Source organism: Trachurus japonicus, chromosome 20, assembly GCF_045865225.1.
Source record: "Trachurus japonicus isolate A0001 chromosome 20, Traja_1.0".
Lineage (NCBI taxonomy): Eukaryota > Metazoa > Chordata > Actinopteri > Carangiformes > Carangidae > Trachurus > Trachurus japonicus.
The window spans coordinates 13,041,591-13,059,703 of record NC_140926.1 but is presented as its reverse complement, the minus strand read 5'-3'; the positions used below and the strand labels follow the sequence as shown (position 1 = coordinate 13,059,703).

Genomic DNA, 18,113 nt, shown 5'->3' with positions numbered 1-18,113 from the left:
CTCAGCCAAGGAACGTAGCTTTTCTGTATGTCGGTCGATCATCGCTGCAACTTGACATCCTGACCCGGACATTTAATTTATTGATCTTCATTTTTTTTCGGATGTAAGGACCCTTTGCTCTTTTAAATTAATCCAGGTTAATTTGGCCAGGCCCCCTTATCCCACCCAGCATGAATGGGCCCTCTGTTGGGCACTGCTGGACCCGGCCACCCAGTTTTATGGGAATCTGCAATGAATTAGAAAATCTGTCAATGCGAGAGGAGCTGCGCTGCGCGGATATGCCGTGTCACTCCACCTGTAAAAGAACTGCTCTTTGTTCATTATCTCCCAGGCTTACCTGAGGAGAGTTAACCTTGAGGTCAATAACATCTCCATGGTGTTTCATGACTGGCTGGGCCTGGGCCGGGGGTCTGAGGAGAGCCATTGTTAACACGGGGGCTGCGGACCCACACTTCCTCCCTCTTTGGCTCTCCCATCAAATACCTCTGGGAAACAGATCTGTAAAGAGCAGTGACGGGAGCCATAAAGATGTGATCACTTTCACAGGAAAGAGCAGCCACTGTACCGCTTTATCTTCATTGTAGTTAATATAAATGGGTCATTTTATTTAAAATGAAGTTACGGCATCGGGGCATGTTGCCCCAGGATGTAATTTCTTGGCATCCTGTAGAACATTTACCTGGCAACCATTTAAATTCATCCTCATAATTACACATAATATACAACTCTACACTAGTCCACCAACCGTGAGCCATGCTGTACCCCTGAAACCAAGGATGTGGAACCTTTGGCTGGATGCTCTCTTCCTCTTATTTCCCCCATTCATATGATTCATGTTCTTCTTTAGCATGGTCTTTGTAGTTAAGCATGCTGGTATTCAAATCTAAGCATCCCAGATTGGACTATAATTTGCCTGTGCATATCTGTTGCTCTGCCTGTAATCATCCACATGGTAGAAATAATTGTAAGATTGTAGGAAAGTTTAGGTCGGGTGCCAGACAAATAACAAGTATTTTGTCACAGCAGTGCAGCTTCATTTCACCCAATCCCAGCCCTATTGTGAGTAATAGGAAAGTTATTTTTGTTTACAGTTGCCAGAAACAGATTTAAGATGATCAAGGAATAATCTTGTCTTATGTATTAATTTAAAATGCTTGGTATCCAATTAAAAATATTCTAGGCCTATATGGGCATTATAAATAAACAGAGAGTATGCAGCATTATTTTGATCCTTTCCATTTTTGCATCTGTGGTGTCTTCATACAAACTGAAACATAATCACAAGTCAGTTGCAGATGTCTGTTTTGAAATGCTCCTCTGCTTAGATGGAGACATTTGAATAGGATTTGACCTGCATGTAAATGGTGGGTTGGGAGAAGTTTACACTGAAAGCAGACAGGCAGGTGCAGAGCGAAGGAAAGTCCAGGTGTGCTGTTGCTGACAATGACACAGATCCTCTGTGTTGCAGTTGTTCTTCCAACTAGAAAACCAGACGAACAGATAATTTACTCTACTAGAAAATGACTCGGCTAAATTAAGTCTCATTTCCTTTGCTTGTTGCGGTGATATTTTAGTACTTTTAAGCCCGTTCAACTCTATGTCAGAGCGCATGAGGAACAAAGGAGTTGCCTAATTTGAATGGATATTTTCAAGTCAGTCAAGCATTTGTCAACAAAGGCCAACAAAGTGAGACGGACAGTTCTGCGCTACGCAAGCTGACAGCAAATTAAACAGTGCTGGACTGATTACCGCTCGCTGTCTAACATGGATTTATTTTACCAAACAAAAGCAGAGACAAATGTCTTTTATTGAGGTGCTCATGGGAAACATGTCTTTTTCCCCGTTTTAAACACAACCATGCATGTCACAGCTCTGCATCTCTTGGGCTTTACTAATCAAGTATTGATCCGTATTGTAGAATAGAAGGGCCCTCTTTGCCTCTGCTGCTTTTTTGGAAAAACCATGTTGTCATTGCATTCACTAACAGCCCCAAGGGGGTGGTGTGGAGGCAAGGGAACACGCTGGGCCAAGTGCATCACCTGTTCCTCAAACCAAAATAGGACACAACTTGAGATTCAATTTTAGCAGCCAGTGGGGCTAACCGACAGCAGCGACAGGGGTGTAACGACTGGTGATGAGTGATGATCACAGGCCTTCACTCACAATCAGCAGTCCCCAGTGGCCTCATTTCACTATACCTGCCACTTACTGCAGCCTGCCATCACCCATGAGCACTATTAATAACCCCGCTGGTTCTCTATTCAGGCCTTATTTGAATTTATTGTGGAGCAGAAGAGGTTATACTGTCTGTAGGCCTATTGTTGCTTGTTTAGAAGATGCAGTTTATGTTTTATACCTCATGGTTGTGGGAATCCTAAGAAGTTTGACCTCTCTAAATCTGAGATGATCTAACAAGTATAACAATGGAAATTAGAACATAGTCGAAATGAGAGAAGACACAAGAAATCAAGCAAAGAATGTGAAAAAAAGCTCCTATTTTCTATGAAACCTTTATCTGAGGGATGTAATCAAAAGGTTAAAACTCCAATAATCAAAGTGGGTAGTAATCAAAATCACAAATCTCCCTCAAAGGAAGATTAAGTCATGGGCTGTTCGTGATTGTCAGAGAGACAGATCCTTTTCGTTGATTTCAGCAGCTGCATCTTTGGTTCTTTTTTCTGCGTTCACTTTACATCTCATCTGGCTGCCATATTAAAACACAATAAACCACAAAACAAATATTTGTTTTTGTTTTCTCCCTGGATGTAGAGGGCTTTGAAATCCACACCGGCCGCCTCGTAGCTCAAACTGGTGCTGTGAAATCTAAAGTGACAAAGCATTTTTCTCTCTCCCTCCGAGCTCTTGGCCAGACTTTTTTAACCTGCTAAGAACTGCAGATGTTTCACTTTTTCATCATTTGGAAAATGTATACCTGCCTTTTTTCTGCTATTGTATATTTAATCCTTTGTGAAGGCTTGTGGTTATTTGCGGTTGTAATTAGGCTGTTTCCATTAAGGAATATTACTGCTAAATGGATCCATTACTCTCGACCGTACTTCGTCATAGGAAAATGCCCGACCACCACAGTGATTGGAAGGAAGCCCGGCCGAGATCTCAAAACAGAAAAGACTCACACCTGAGAGAGACAAGAGGCAAAACTAGAATTCCATATCGTAATCCAAATCCATTTTCTGCCACTTATCTGGGACCAGGTTGAGGTGACTATGGGGTTAGGAAAGAAAAAGCCTTCCAACTCTGACCAGGAGACTTTACTGGGCCAGTAGAGGTATGTTATGCAAACATCTTCTTCAAGATGTACTATCTTTGCAAGGAGTCATCTAAGGCATCCTGATCAATTGCTTGAACAAACTCTATTGTCTCATTTTAATGGAAAAGAAGTATTTCCAAACATCAGAATGGATTATGTCCAGTTTCGTGGGTTGGGATAGAATTTTTTTTTCACATCATCTGGACATAACCTCTGTTGGCATTGGGGGTGGGGGTTACAAAAGGGTCTGAAGCTTTGAGGATGAGTCAACACATCCAAGTCTGGACACGTCCAAACTTGTTCAAAAAGTGAGAGTAAGAGATCAGTGCTTCAGTCATCTGTCACGGTGACAAATGACTGAATCTCAACTCAATCTACTAATCACTCTGCTTCCCAACAGTCATAAACTTTAGACAGGGACCAAAAGAACGGGATCAAAGATTCAACAACTACTCAAGCCCTGACTTTAACCCTAATATGACTTGATGCCACTTTCAAAACTTAACAAAAACTTATCCTGAGAGTGATGATTTGTGTGGAGATATGTAATGGTCTAAAAATAGTTGAGTCTCTGTAAATCATGTCCTTCCCAGATAAGTACAGGAGAGATCACTTTTAGGGAAAACATCCATCACCTGGTGAAAGAAGGCAGCATTTAGCATGTACAATAAGTGGGGCCTCGTGTAAGACACACATTGTCTACTTAAGGTCTGTGTTGAAAACTTTGACTCTTTTCCTCCCTGTCAGAATCACGCCAGCATTGACGGAGCCCTACAGCCTGCAGCGGTTGTTGTCACTGATATGGGTTTGCTGTCCCTTAAATGGGCGACACTGACACTGGGATGTCACCTGGACTTTGTTTCTTAGCGTGCCTCCACCTCTTCACCCTCGCCCCTCGGGGTGATTCCCAGCCTCAGCACCTCTGACTCCTCCCTTATGTATTGAGAGACTAAACAATACCTCCCAATACCTCTGGGCTATTTTTACACCTCCTAGCTTTGTTGTCCTGCTTCTCTTTAAATGTACAAAATGACAGGGCCGATCAATTGCTCCGAAAAAAAAAAAAAACCCCAAGAAAATTTGGAATAAGTGCATGTGGCCCAAAGGGTTGTTCCACAAAGGACTGAGGGCCTTATTGTTGTTGTGTGCCATTATGGCGGCAGCCCATAGCGTGACAGCACTTTGACAACAGCTCCTTTCAGATTTAATGCTAAATGACGTATTGTTGATAATCACGAACAGATTGAGATCCTGCATGTTGCATGTATTAGTGAGTGGCGCAGTTGGCATACATTATATGGAAAAATACTGCTATTACGACTGTTCTTTCTACAGTGTTTGATTGAGTTGATGGGAAGTACCCTCCTCAAAAATGAAGTATTACTGTCCATTTCCACCAGATTGAGCTTGTTTTGTTAACTATGGTAGAAGTGGTTTTGGAAAGTCTTTTATTCTATGTCGAGTTCAAAACCATTTCCTAAAAAACATACAACTGTGTCACAGTAAACCAGGAATCCTCTGGCTGATGGTTAAATATGGACCTCAAGTCATTAGAATATAATGTACTTCCTTAAATTCTCCAGTGAATATAATAATAAGTGCCTCAGAAAGACATGCCAGTCCACAGTTTACTAGTTATGTGTCAGTGTATGAATTTGGCGCTCGTTCTCTCTTACATTCTGCCCTGTCAGTGAAGCGTGCCCGTGGATCTTTTTCTTCATTGTTATTAAGTGCCTCGTATCCTTTCCCTAGTCTTAACCGTGATGACAATGCTTTCCAAATCCCAATCATTTAGAATTCTGTAAACAGACCACTGCTTTCATGTGAGCGCAAACTACACAGTGAATACCCTCTAATAGTGCATATCAATTGCTATTAGGACTAAGGGAAAAAGAGGAGAAAAAAGAAAAAAATCAGGGGGGTCCGATTATCCCTGAGTCTCTAACAGGCCAAATAAATAGTACCATGTGAGTGATTTGGCCCAGATGGACACCCAAGTCCAGGGGAGTTAGAGTTGTCCAAAAACCATCAGAGTTTAGGAGGGAAGTCAGGGTACCTGCCTTACCTCAGCATCCCTTCATCATTAAGGGCTTAGTGTCCCAAATGGATTTTACAGTCACTGCTCTGGGACACACGCCGGCATGGAGGCTAGGAGCTGCTCTAGGCTGCGCAGCCCAATGAAAACCACTTGTGGAGTCAGCGGTGCACTTTTGAAAGGAAGAAACTTTTGATTGAAGTGGAGTGATCATGGAGCATTACAATGTTATCATTTGACAAAGTGGGCAATACCAGTTTAAAAGGGTCAGGTCACCCAGAAAACATGTTTTCTTACTTAAAACCAACGGTGTATCCAGACATGAAAATATTGGGATTTTACTTGTACAGGTTTTGCGATACCCAACTTCACTGTAATATGCCAACAATGTGCTCGACCACACCTCTGAGATGGGGGCAAGTTTATTTGCTATTTCAACAGCATAGGCACTGGATGAGAAAATGAAAAATGCACTGGCTTGAAATTAACGTGGAAACCTGCATTACACTCTATGCTGGGGAAAAGATAGGGCTACTGTGCTAATATGCACACAATGACAATGCTAATGTTTAGTAGTTAAGTCTATGTTTCCATATTCATTGTCAGGTTTGTGTGTTATCATGCTAATATCTGGTAATTTACACTGAACACAAAGTTGTGCTGAGGCTGATTGGAAAAAGTTGATTGAGAAATCATTCATTTTGCAGGTATTTGGTCATTTTTAACTGGAAATCCACTAAAGAGAAGTCGGGTGATCATTTTTTCCCCTGGAGTTCAAGGGTATCTGTTCCAAGTGTCATGGCAATTCATTCAGTAGTTGTAAGGTATGTAACTGAAGGCCACTAGAGAGACTTTGCTTTGCTATTTCTAGTGACACAAGCAGTGTGTCCAAAGAATTTTAAATACAAATGTCCTCACAGTTTTCCTCGTAACTATTTTGGAGGACATATTCTCCATAAAGCTACTGACAGGGAAGTCTGTGGAACATCCAAAATAAAGGCAATGCTGTTTCTGGAAAGATTTTTTTTTTGTCCGTCTGGGCTATTTCTGGAAAAAGATTTTTTTTTTAATACGGTTTCTCAGATTTGTACATACAAGTGAAATTACATTCACTTACAGGGGATTGGGGTTGACACAAATTACAGGAGCAGATCATTCAAAACATGCAAAAAACAAAACTACCCACATGGCTACTTCACACTGGGGATAAGTAGCTAACTGCTGAACCAACTCTCCAAAACTTTTTTGGTTCAGAACAGACAAAAATGTGGACAAATAAAATACTAAACATTCCTGGTGGTAAGTGAGAATTTTTTAAAACAATGTTCAAATGAGGAATCCAACAAATCATTGCTCCTGTCAAATGCGGATTCTGGCGATCTTCCCATCAGGGCAACGTCTGCATCTACTGTCGGCCTCATTTGTGTGTGTAAATAAGCCTGAGCCAGGACTACACTGGCCTCTGGCTCACACATCAGCTATGGAAATGAGCCGCGGTGTATCAACAGTCTCAGAGGAGTTTAGATCAACTTGATCATCCTGCTTCATTTAGGATGTGCCGTGCCGTGGCGACAATCCTGCCTGCCTGACTCGATAGCTCTTGTTGTAACACGTCTGTCAGCGTCTCGTACTTAGACTGATGATTTTGTTTTTGTTGATCTGTAGCCCAAACTTGTTTTTGCTTCGCTCATAACATCTCTTGGAGAGTCGCGGTCCCGGCCGATGGCCAACGTTTGTCCATGTGTCAACTTAAACAGCTTAATATCTCTGAGAAAGCTAAGTGACCTCATGTAGCCGTCAGCCTTCTGTCATGCTGTTGTGGGGAGTGAAGCGAAACCAAATGAGTCCAGAGAAACCATGTCCTGCTTGCTAGACGTGGGCCTGTATGTCTAAATGCAGCAGCACATGGAAATGGTTGCAGTGGAGCTGACCCCGAGCTGCCCAGTCAGTCCTGTTTGTGAGAGATGGAGCCTGTCTTTTATCAGTCTCCATTAGAGGGGACAAGGGTCTAGTGTTAGTGTGCGCCTGTGTTTGTGTGTGTGCGTGTGTGTGTGTATGACTCCGTATGTGTGTCTTGCTTGAGCAGCCACATTAATCTCCATGAGTGAGCACTAGCAGGTGTTAACCTATGTCACTCCTAATCGCCATGGCAACAGAGTCATGGCACCTGGAGGTGTGAGGGTGTGTCATGTTTTTATCATCTCCTCCACCGGACACATGCACGCAAACACACACATTATGCATAATGTACAAAACAATTGTACAATATAAAGAATTTTGTGAGTGGGAATTAAATTTTGTATCTGTGTTGACTTGCAGGTGAAAGGAATATTTTTCAACTGCAATAGTTTCAAATAGGAAGTAGGACATAAACTTCTGCTTCCTCGCTGACAGTTGTTTGAGAATATTGATACCACTCACAAGCAACAGCCAGTAATTCATCATCTTAGCTGTTTTGTTGCCTACGAAAACTGAAAAATTCATATTTAAAAAAGTCAAAAGTTGTGGTTTTGCAGGCAATCCTGCGTGACTATTTCTGCTTCTGCCTCTGTGTACATTAAAGAAACATTGATATTGATTTCAGAGGTAAGTTTCAGAGGTGCTGACAGCTGGGTTTTTTTTTTAAAGTGTACATAAGCACGCTAGTTGTTTCTCCATTCCCAGTCTTTATGCTAAGCTAACGGTCTCAGGCTTCAGTTTTACATTGCACAGACATATAACTGTTCCCTATAAAGGTAAATCAGGTTTCTGACTGAATCAGGCGTCTCCTGAAAAAATAAGCAACTAAAAGAATCGGTTTCTCCAAAGGCAGCATCAATTCATCCCCCTGTAGGCCTTTAAGCACATGATGAGACTATCTTTTGGGATCAACTTCAAAATATCTTCCTTACAGTGTAATCATTTCAGCTGAGGTCAAGTACTGATGGTTTTCGGAAGAGCTCTCTTAATGCACCCTTAAGTCCTTTGGCTTTTTGACTACGTTCGTCTGGCAGACAGAAGTAAGCAATGGCTTGTGGAGGAAATGCTTGGGGAGGACTTCTGGCTGGAATGCGGCGCGGTGCGCTCCCAGAAGGCTGTGCAGCAGAGGCCCCAGTGTGGCTGCCACACGCCGTGATTGCCAGGGGTCACCGCCCGAGCCCGGACCCCTTCAGCTGCAGGCTCCCTGCGCATGATTTGGGGTTCACATGTCAGAATATTTCTCAGCTTGCTTGACCAGCCCCCACATTGTTTCTCCACTAATCATCCTCAGGGACTGTAAGAAGTCATGGGATGTGTGCAAGAGGGGAGGCCAAATGTCAGATAAGCACATTCTGATGAGAGATAGAAAAAGATAAATTAAGAAAATTATAGAGTATGACATAGAGAGCAGTGATCTTGCAGAGAGCTGTGTTGCAGCAGTGTTGTTTACCCTCTGATGAAGGTGATGGTGTAGCCAAACGTAGCTAGCTAATGCTGGGTGGCAGCTCTCTGAGGCCGCCCCCCCTCTTGGGCTTTCTGTTGGCTGGCCCAGCTGTCATCTTTCTAATGATTTCTTTATTTTGCAGGAAGAGCTTGTCACCAGGGGAAACGCGCCACTTCCGGCATGGGGAAACCCGACGCTGGGCCAGGCTGACGCTGGGACCCGCTACGTCTGCAGCCACATCACAAGGGACCAACACACTCTTTCATCCTGCTTGTGTTTCTTTGCTTTCTTTCTCCCTGTATCCACACAGTCATCAGTATCACCCTTTCTTTTAGAGCTCCCACTTGTCCTCGGGGGGTTTAACTTTTCTTCTCAGTAGTAATAGTTTTCTTTTGACTTCTAAATGATTATTTAGCACAGCATTCTGTAACGCACAACAGCGTCATTGATACTTTGATAGGATCTAATTGCCTTACAAATAAATGTATGTTTTCCTCCATGCAGTGGTGTATTCTGGGTAGTATATAAGAGATGGACAATAAGTAAAATTATTTCCCAATGTGCATGATGTCAGTTTTATTTCTAACTTTATGACATTTGCTTTTGAAAGTCAAAACTGGAAAACTGTTCAGTAAACTACAAAAAAAAAATGCACATGTTATACAAACTCAAACCTATTATTATTCATGACATTTGAAACATTTGAAATGGTTGTTGTAACTTCATGGTAGATGAACATACCAATTTCTATCATAGTCGGCCACATTAAAACCTTCTTTGACCACATCTGAACCTTGTGATTGATTTTGTAATGTATCTGAAATCCATTAGTAAGTTTGGCCCTGGCCAGTTGGATCGGGGTGAGTGGGGTTACAGGCCTACAAAGGCTGATCTCACCCCGGTGAAGCTTCTCTCCGCGGGCGAGCTCGCGCAGATCCCCTGAGCCGTCGCTTTCTTCCAGCCCCTCCGTCAGAAACCTTGAGAGGGCCTTGAAGAAAAGAAAACTACCCCCGCCGCCCCCTCCCCTCCGCCCCTTCACTGAGTCCAGCATAATCAGGCCCAGCCTCCCAATCATGAAACCTAAGTTGAGCGCAACTTACAGCCGTTTCCCTATGCTTCTCTCCAGGCCCCTGCTGCTGATTGTTCCAGAAACAACAGATGGAAATTGTGAGCGTAAACATGTAAATATTGCAGGAGTCATGGCTGAGAGCAGTGCGGAGCAGAGGTCCTCTCCGCCATCATTGGGAAGCTATTACAACATGAAACGGAGCAAAGCCTTCAGAAAACAACCACTTTGTGTCAGAAGTGATAGCTGTCAGGATCCAACACACAGAAGCATAAACACGCACATACGCACATAAACACAAGCAGTCCAACCAAACTGACATAAAAGAAAAGCCTGAAATCAAGCATATGTGTCAGTTTTTGGTCAATATAATCTGAGGAGCGGTGCCGCAAAGCAGACGATGACGGGACTTTATACTTTAAACAAGCAGAATTGAAAATGAAGCTGAAATCGCTGGAATTAAAACAAGATTCTGTGTTTTCTTCTTTTTAACTACAAACACCATCTTGAGAGACAAAATGTAACAATGGGAATCTCTCTCTCTCTCTCCCTCTCACTTTCTCTCTCTGTGAGTGTGTGTGTGTGTGTGTGTGTGTGTGTGCTAAATTGCTCCCATTTTTGATAGATCTTAATTGTGGTGGAGTAATCTATATAGGGGCACCTGAGAGTCAAAGCATGCAGCACAGTCGAAATGTAAACATTTTCAGAAACTGATTGGTATCCAAACCACAGGACCGTTACCTGTCAAGTCCGAGCAGTTCTTACTAACTTGATGAGATGTGTGTGTGTATGTGTGTGTGTAAATCTGTGTGTATGTACATGATTATGTATGATTGAAGCCGAGGCCTATACTCGAGACACTAAAAAAGCTCTGGTTAAAATCAGAGAGCCTGCTCCGCTCCAGACTGACAACGCCATCATCTAATCTAAATTCTGCTTCATTTGTTTTCTGACAGCACAACGGGTGGGGGGGGGGATCAGCCTTGATGATCTGGGCAAATGTTTTTTTTAAAGATGATGTGATGGTCAAAAAAGCAGCCGCGATATGAAACTGAGATAACTGAACAAAAAGAAAAATCCATTCATCAAAACATCCATGTACAGACTGAAATCTGTGTGTAATTTGAAAAGAATCAATCAATAACACTGTAATATTTTGTAAATATTTTCTCCTAATCATGTCACTGGGGACAGGACTTTAGGCTTTGATTTTGAATGCTCCAGACATTAGTCATGATTTTTGACATTTTATTGACTATAAATTGACAGAATAAAAAAATATAGATTTGTTAGTAATCAAAATCTCCATTGATATAATAAAAGTGTCTCTTAACTCTTTTGTGCCCCCTGTAAATTTAATTATGCACAGATGTTTGGAAAGCTGTCTGGTCGGCTATATAATCAGCATTGAAGAGAGTACGAATGATGAAATAATTTAAACTTTTTTTAACGTTTTTTTATTTTTTATTTTATTTAACTCTACAGATTTAAAGCCTGAAGTTGTATTCTGTGAATTTCCAAAACGTATCAAGCCAGTTCCCTTATTTTCTGGCGAGGGAACAGTGTTGTGCTGTGTGACTATATGGCGCTCACTGCATGGCTTTGCATTGTGTTAGTTAGCGTATGCCGAGAGCTCCATCATTAAATCCCAGTGATTGACAACTGGGCCCCGCCTGGAAACTCTGCTGGGGGCTCAGCACTGTGGGGAGGTTGCCATTGATATCTGTTGTGTAATTTTCTATTGGCAGGTGGGTGATGGCTGTGATTAAATCTGGGCTTTAGCCCCTGCCATCAGCATTATTGTGTCGGGATTCCCCGAGTCCCTTCTCTCCGGATCCTCTGTCACATTCTGTCATGCCAGCTTTGGGCCCTGCCAGCTGGCCCCGTGGCATGGCATAACACAGAGTATGTTAGCCCCACATGGGCCCCTGCCTCTGCAATCCTCTCTCCCTCTATCTCTCACACACACACACTCATACAAACACCCTCAGTCATGTCTTCTCACTCTTTTTCCCGTCCTCCCCCTTTCCCACCACCCTCCATCACCCACCATTTAAAGCCCCTCTCTGTCACCCTGCAGCAGTTTTATTTATTTTAGCCTCCTGTCGTTCTCTCAAGAACTGCTTCCGTCCAGCGTGCTTTCGCAGATCAGCTGGGTACAGCCACAAGTGGCGCAGAAGGGGTCAACCCAGGTTTACGATGTACTTTGCTTGGGCGAGCTACGTGTGTGTGTTAGTGATTACTGCTAAACGTCTGGGACGTGCAGGTCTGCTGTTTGGTGGGCACGGGCGGGGACAGCGGCTAAAGGTCAGGTGTGCTAAAACAGAGACGCTTCCTATTGATGTCTGACTGGTGTGTTTGTTTAAGAGCAAGGAGGCGAGGAGAGCCACAGCCGCTCTCATTGGCTTTGGCTGAGGCCTCTTTACCTCACACATATAATTGGCGAGGCTTCACGACGAGTTTGAATCATCTCATGTGCCGTCAACATCATAATTACCCCATTTTCCCTCCAAACACTGACAAATTATTCCGAGGTAATCCGACTCTCTGAGAGGCCAAACATAGTTGATTCAGTAATTCCAAATACTTAACACTGACACAAAAATAATAATCCTAACACAGTGTAGAAAATTAACTTAAATCCTTTAAATAGCTAAGACTGATTATGTAGTAGCAGGTTCTCTAAATGAGTGGTTATTAAAAATCAAAAATCAACCTAAGTGACATGACACAAATCTTTGGATGAAAGTTTAATATCTTTTTTGAATAAAACAAAATAAACATGTACATACAGGAAATGTACATGTGTGTGTTATCTCTTGGACTTATATTAGAATATTGTATTTCCCTATAGCTCAGCTTTCTTTTCATTTCGTCTCGTGACCGAGGTAGTTTACTGATTCAGAATTAGCCTGTGACATGTCAGGTGTGTACAGTATATCATCAGTGCAGCCACCTCTTGAATAGCGCACCTCATGCTGTGAATGTGTCAATATTATGAAGTGCTGTCATCTGATCTAATGGGATCCATGTCAGTGGACAAGCTGTGACCCATGCCTACGCACACAGACGCTCTCACACACACACACACACACACACACACGCGGGCAGAGCCTGTGTCACTGTGCCTATTCCTGGCCATTGTTTTAACAAACTGGTTTACCCATGCGCAATTTGTTCAGTGTTGTATTTGTGGCTGGAGATGTATCTGATTACATTTCTCCTGCCATGGAACCTACTGTAGCTCCGTTGACAGGAGCGCTTTCCTTCGTATTCGCAGATTCAGTGACAGCGTTCTTATTCTGTCAACTCAAAATCAAGGCCAGACGGTAAAACGTATTACAGTCTGGTCGGAGATCAAAACTTGTGTGCGTGCGTGCATGTGTGTGTCCGTCGCCCATATGGCTGTGTACATTCTCATGTCTGCGTGCACATGGTGCGGACACTGCTGTGATGCCTGTAAAAAGCAACAAATGCCAAAACACACAAGAGCCATTGGACGTGTGCTCAAAGAGAGCCGGTCTGCCTAATTTCAACATTGCCGACATTTACAAAGACGTGGAAAAATAGATGTTGAAAATCATTATTACCGCTTGTTTTTATTTCATCTGCTGCAGTACAGTATCTGCCATTGATGTTGCCTACTTTAAACTTACTTTATTGTTTACCTTTAGTATCTATATCTGTTTACCTTGGGTGTGGGTGATTCCTTTGGGTGCTTAAAACGATTTAGCCGATGACCTCATCCAGTATACACACTTGTCAACTGAAGTAAGCGTGGAATCGGTTCATACAGCACATTTTGGTGGAGCTCTCTCTCTCTCTCTCTTTTTTTAAAAGTGGATGTAAATGATATATTTTCTCAAATAGTTGAATAGTCTGGGAGTGGAGAGGGGATGTCACAGAGGTAGCCAGCAAAGCTCAGCTGTGAGCGGTGAGTGCACATGCAGACTGGCAGTATACTCATCACAGAGGGACACAGGAGCATACCAAAGCTGTGACATATATCACCCACAATCTTCTCCACAGTTGACGCTAAACTGTGACAATTAGATTCATGATTAGTGAAATGGTTGAAATAATGGTGCATGATTCTTGCAAACACACACACACACACACACCGGCTGTGTCTGGGACACGATGAATCCCAATGGTAAAAGCCACATTAAAGGTGAGTGTTGTTATTCTGCCTTTCAGCCCTGCTAGACTCATCAGTTATCCTCTATGGCCTCCAGGATGTCTGCCATCCCCTCCCTCCCTCCCTCCTGTTTGTTTTAAGAAAAATCCCACTCTCAAAGTGGGAGTATGGAGTGGGTGCGTCTGACACAAAAGTAAAAACACATCTTTCATGTCTAAATAAATCTGACAAAAAAATGCTTTATGAACTGCCACCTGAAGGTAGTCCTAAAAGCCGCACTGAGCAAAGTGGCCATAACGTTTAATCCAATTGGCTTCCTAGCTCCAAAACCGTCTTAGCAGATGGTAGGCTGTAATATGAAAGTTATTCACCCACTCACTACGGCAGTGTGTCTGTTATATCACCATGTCCTGTTATTCTTTATGGCTTCCATAGGCACTAAAGAGGAGAGAAGTTATTTTCTTTTCATTACTTCTCTCTCTTGGGGGACTGGGAGACTTGGTCCAGCTCTTCCCCTTCAGTTCAGAAATTCTTTTCAATTAAAGGCCTATCCTACCAGATGGTAGAGACATTAGGCCAGCGCTCTGTTGACGTGCTGCCCCTGCAGCCGATGGACAGCCATTTCATTTACCAGGCAGTAAATCTTAAGGCACCTAATGCCCCGCAGCACAGGCCGCCAGCACCCGACAACGCACACCAGCTCAGACAAAGTGTTGTGCTGAACTTTCACCGTCGCAATCCTCCGCTCTCTCAATCACACATGTATTGTCTTTGCCACGGATCAATTAAAAGGATGAGGTCTAAAAAAAGGGCCATTTGTAAAATGGACGTCCTCTAAGAACTGAAACAGCAGCAGAGAGCATTGGAAGCGTGAATAATTTATCCCGAAACCCTATCACAGTGTTTGTATCAGTTTCCATCATAAAGCTTGGCCAGGGAGAGGGGGTGGAGGGGAATACATCAGCCCCGTGTGACAGGCTCTGCAGGGAGGGTACAGTAGAGGGTCTTCTGAGCAACCACATACACATAAATCCACTGGCTGTCACAGGAGACAGAGACAGAGAGGAAATGGCACAGTGAGAGTGTGGCATAAGAACCTCACCAAACCTTCAAGTTAAAATACTTAAAAACTCATTTTTAAAGGACAAACATCCTTTTTTAAGGTGGTAACTACAGATTTTTTCAAGTTAGAAAGGCCTTTGCTGCACATCAAACAGAAAAGCATGAAAATCCTCAATTTTTACACTCCCTTTTTATGACACAGACACGATTTACAGCATGGAGGCATGTGAACGCACATAGATCACCAGCCGATGCGTATGACTTCAGCTTCTTCTTTTTTTTTTGCACAAAGCTAAATAACTACTGCAGCTACTGCAAAAATATACGAGGTGAAATGAGAAGTCTCTGGAATCACAATTAATTTCTTCCTGTCTTAATCTAGACTTTGTTTAACAATGAATGGTATGTACCTGTGTCAAAACAGTTCTTCGACACCACATACCTCGCTCAGTTTGGGGAACTGGGATGAACTTCGGAGTTGTGAGATACATGTAAGTGAGAAGCAGGCGTCTCTCGTTGCCGTCTTTGTTTTCCTTTGTGTTTTCACTGACATGATGAAAAGATCATTTTGCATTAGGGAGCGAATCTGCTCTGAAGCAACGTCTGATTCCATAATACATATACCAGACACTGATTGCTTATCAAAGGAAATTGCATGTTCAATTTCACATATGTTTTTCTGTATTGTTTTAGCTTGTTTGAAATATGAGTGTGTGATGAGAAGCAGAAAGGCTCCACGGCCGAGGAGGCGGAGAGACAAGGAAGGCAAAATGCAGGAAAAATATTAGTTTTCTTGTTTGATAACAGACAAACACCTTTTCTTTCGTCACCTGCAAAAAGCTGGATGAATAGCAAAGACTGAAAAGAGGGTCTAGAATGCAGATTAATACTGTTTCCTGTAGCCTGTTCAACTGATTTTATGGTAATATATATGAAGGCCAGCTATTGTGTAAATACTGTCTCTGCAGTTTCCTGAACATAAATGTAGATTTGATATTTGATACTTGACAAATACTGGCAGCTTCTCTTCTATCTTGATTTTACATCTTTATTATACTATATATTAAGTTGACATAGAGACAAGTGACAAATGAAAGTAGAAACTCACATAAAGTATCCTTGTAAGGTTTTGGGGTCACTATGTGCTGCCAGAAAAGCTTCTTCTTGTCACTGATTTTAAAAGTCACTGGATCTCTGCTCGGGATGAACACTATTCATTGTTTTAATGGAGAGGACTGTATAATATGTTGGTCCAAAATCTCCCATAAGTGTTCATATATCATATGATTCAAGTTATTTTCACTCTCATTGACCTCTGATGCCCCGTGGAAGCTGATTTCTATATTGATTTGCAGATACTTCCCTCGATGGGGACAAATGGACCCAGACCATGCCAAGCATTCAGGCCTGTACCATTCCTGCCAATTTGTGGGGAACATAGTGATCATATCGCTTTGTTTTCATTTCTCTGTAGACCAGTGCCCATGTTTTTTTGCCACTGAACATTGTAATGAGGGGTTTCTGCAGCCCTACAGTACTATAATACCCCACTCTGTGCAACTGTTGACAGACCATCCTCAGTCAGATCATGTCCCGCACTGACATTGTCAATCATTGTGAAGAAGAGTTGCTGTTCTGTCTGTTTTTTCTGTATCCCACTAATGCACAACTGTATGCACAGTCTCCCCTTACATATAAATGCAGACGCAGTCATATGTGTCTCCACTAATTCATCCAGGTCACCGTTGTGTATGTTGGATTTTAAGGGTATAATTGTATGATATAGTTTAGCCTGGTGAACTGATTTCTAATGTGGTGTGTTTTGATGAAGGACATCATAGCTCATTTTCGACCCGTTTCCTGTCACGTTTAGTGGCTAGTAAAAACAGAGCTCCTGGTGAGTGAGTGAAAAGCAGCTAGTCTGAGCTCACCTCTGCTCTGTCTTGGCCAGCGATCACAGCCCGCAACTCCCACTGTTCCCAGCTGCCAGAGAAGAGAAGAGGAGCTGGGGGACCGACTGGCCGCCACTGCCAGCAGGCTCACCGTGATGTGCGTCTGAAGCCCGGGCCAAACCTCGCCTGTCCCAGCGGAAAGTGCCATTTTCTGCAAGAGTGAGTGAAAGCCTGGTTTTAGACGAGAAAGCAGCTTGTTAGGCTGCTCCCTCTTTACCCACTCCTCGTTCAACGGGAGCACTGGGACCTTGGAGGAAATCCCACAGAGCTGAGAGGAGACTCAGTCAAAACAAAGGCCGCTGTCAGGGCCAGAGCCCACAGCCATTTTCACACATTGTTATACCTGGTAAAGGTGTTTGCAGTCACTTTACTTATTACATGGATGGGTGGAGAAGGGACCGGGGTAGTCTGATGGGTTTTACATTGAAGGGAAAATTCCACTTCATCACAATTTGGGCCATGGTTCAGTAGTTTTGGTGAACTCATTGATAACATGTGTACACAATGATGGAACCACAGTAATAGGTTATAAAAAGGAAGAAATGTAAAAACAAAGTTGTGGGTTTTATACAGAACTATTTGTTTCTATGGTGAGTTCCTGAAAGCTTTTTTATTTGTTGCAATAAATATCCTGCAAGTGATTTATTTTCTGTTTTTATGACATGCATATTTTTATAGAAATTCAAACACTGAGTTCAATCAAGGTAAAAAAGAAGAAAAAAAAAGAAGCCTATCTACAATACTTACCAAAAATGACAAATGAATCACATATTGAAACAGCATGGTTCATATTAGACTTTCTTTGTCTTCAGTAAGAAATACGACAGGAATGGCAGAGCATATAGGAATGATTCCTGCTTGTCCATATCTTGTCCTAATCTGTCCTGCATGTAATATATGAGTGGTCTCTGTCTTGTTCCTTTCAGACAGAGGAGTTTGAGGGTGAAGTGTCATTTTACTGAGCATCCATAAATAGAACGTGCAGAGCATATCCCCCATGGAGGTGAATGCATATCATGTTAGCACGGCCGAGGAGGTGCTAACCTGCTGCTGGCAACCTCCACACTAAACAATACTTGTTACAGAGAAACACAGAAATTGGATCACTGTTGTGTGAAAAGTGAACTAATGTTATGCGGAGTAAAACACAAGAAAGTGTAACACAATCTATTGCTTATTGTTGTCAAGT

At 42.6% G+C, this 18,113-nt stretch overlaps 1 long non-coding RNA gene across 2 annotated transcripts in view; it reads right to left on the bottom strand.

Moving 5' to 3' along the window:
- The window catches only part of LOC146966543 (uncharacterized), a 34,284-nt gene extending 17,208 nt beyond the window's left edge, over positions 1-17,076 (bottom strand). For both annotated transcript variants that reach the window (XR_015034534.1, XR_015034535.1), the window contains exons 1-2: positions 16,904-17,076; positions 338-498 (exon numbers count right to left, since the gene is read on the bottom strand). This is a non-coding gene — a long non-coding RNA (uncharacterized LOC146966543). The remainder of the gene's footprint in view (positions 1-337; positions 499-16,903) is intronic.
- Positions 17,077-18,113: the final 1,037 nt, after the last annotated feature.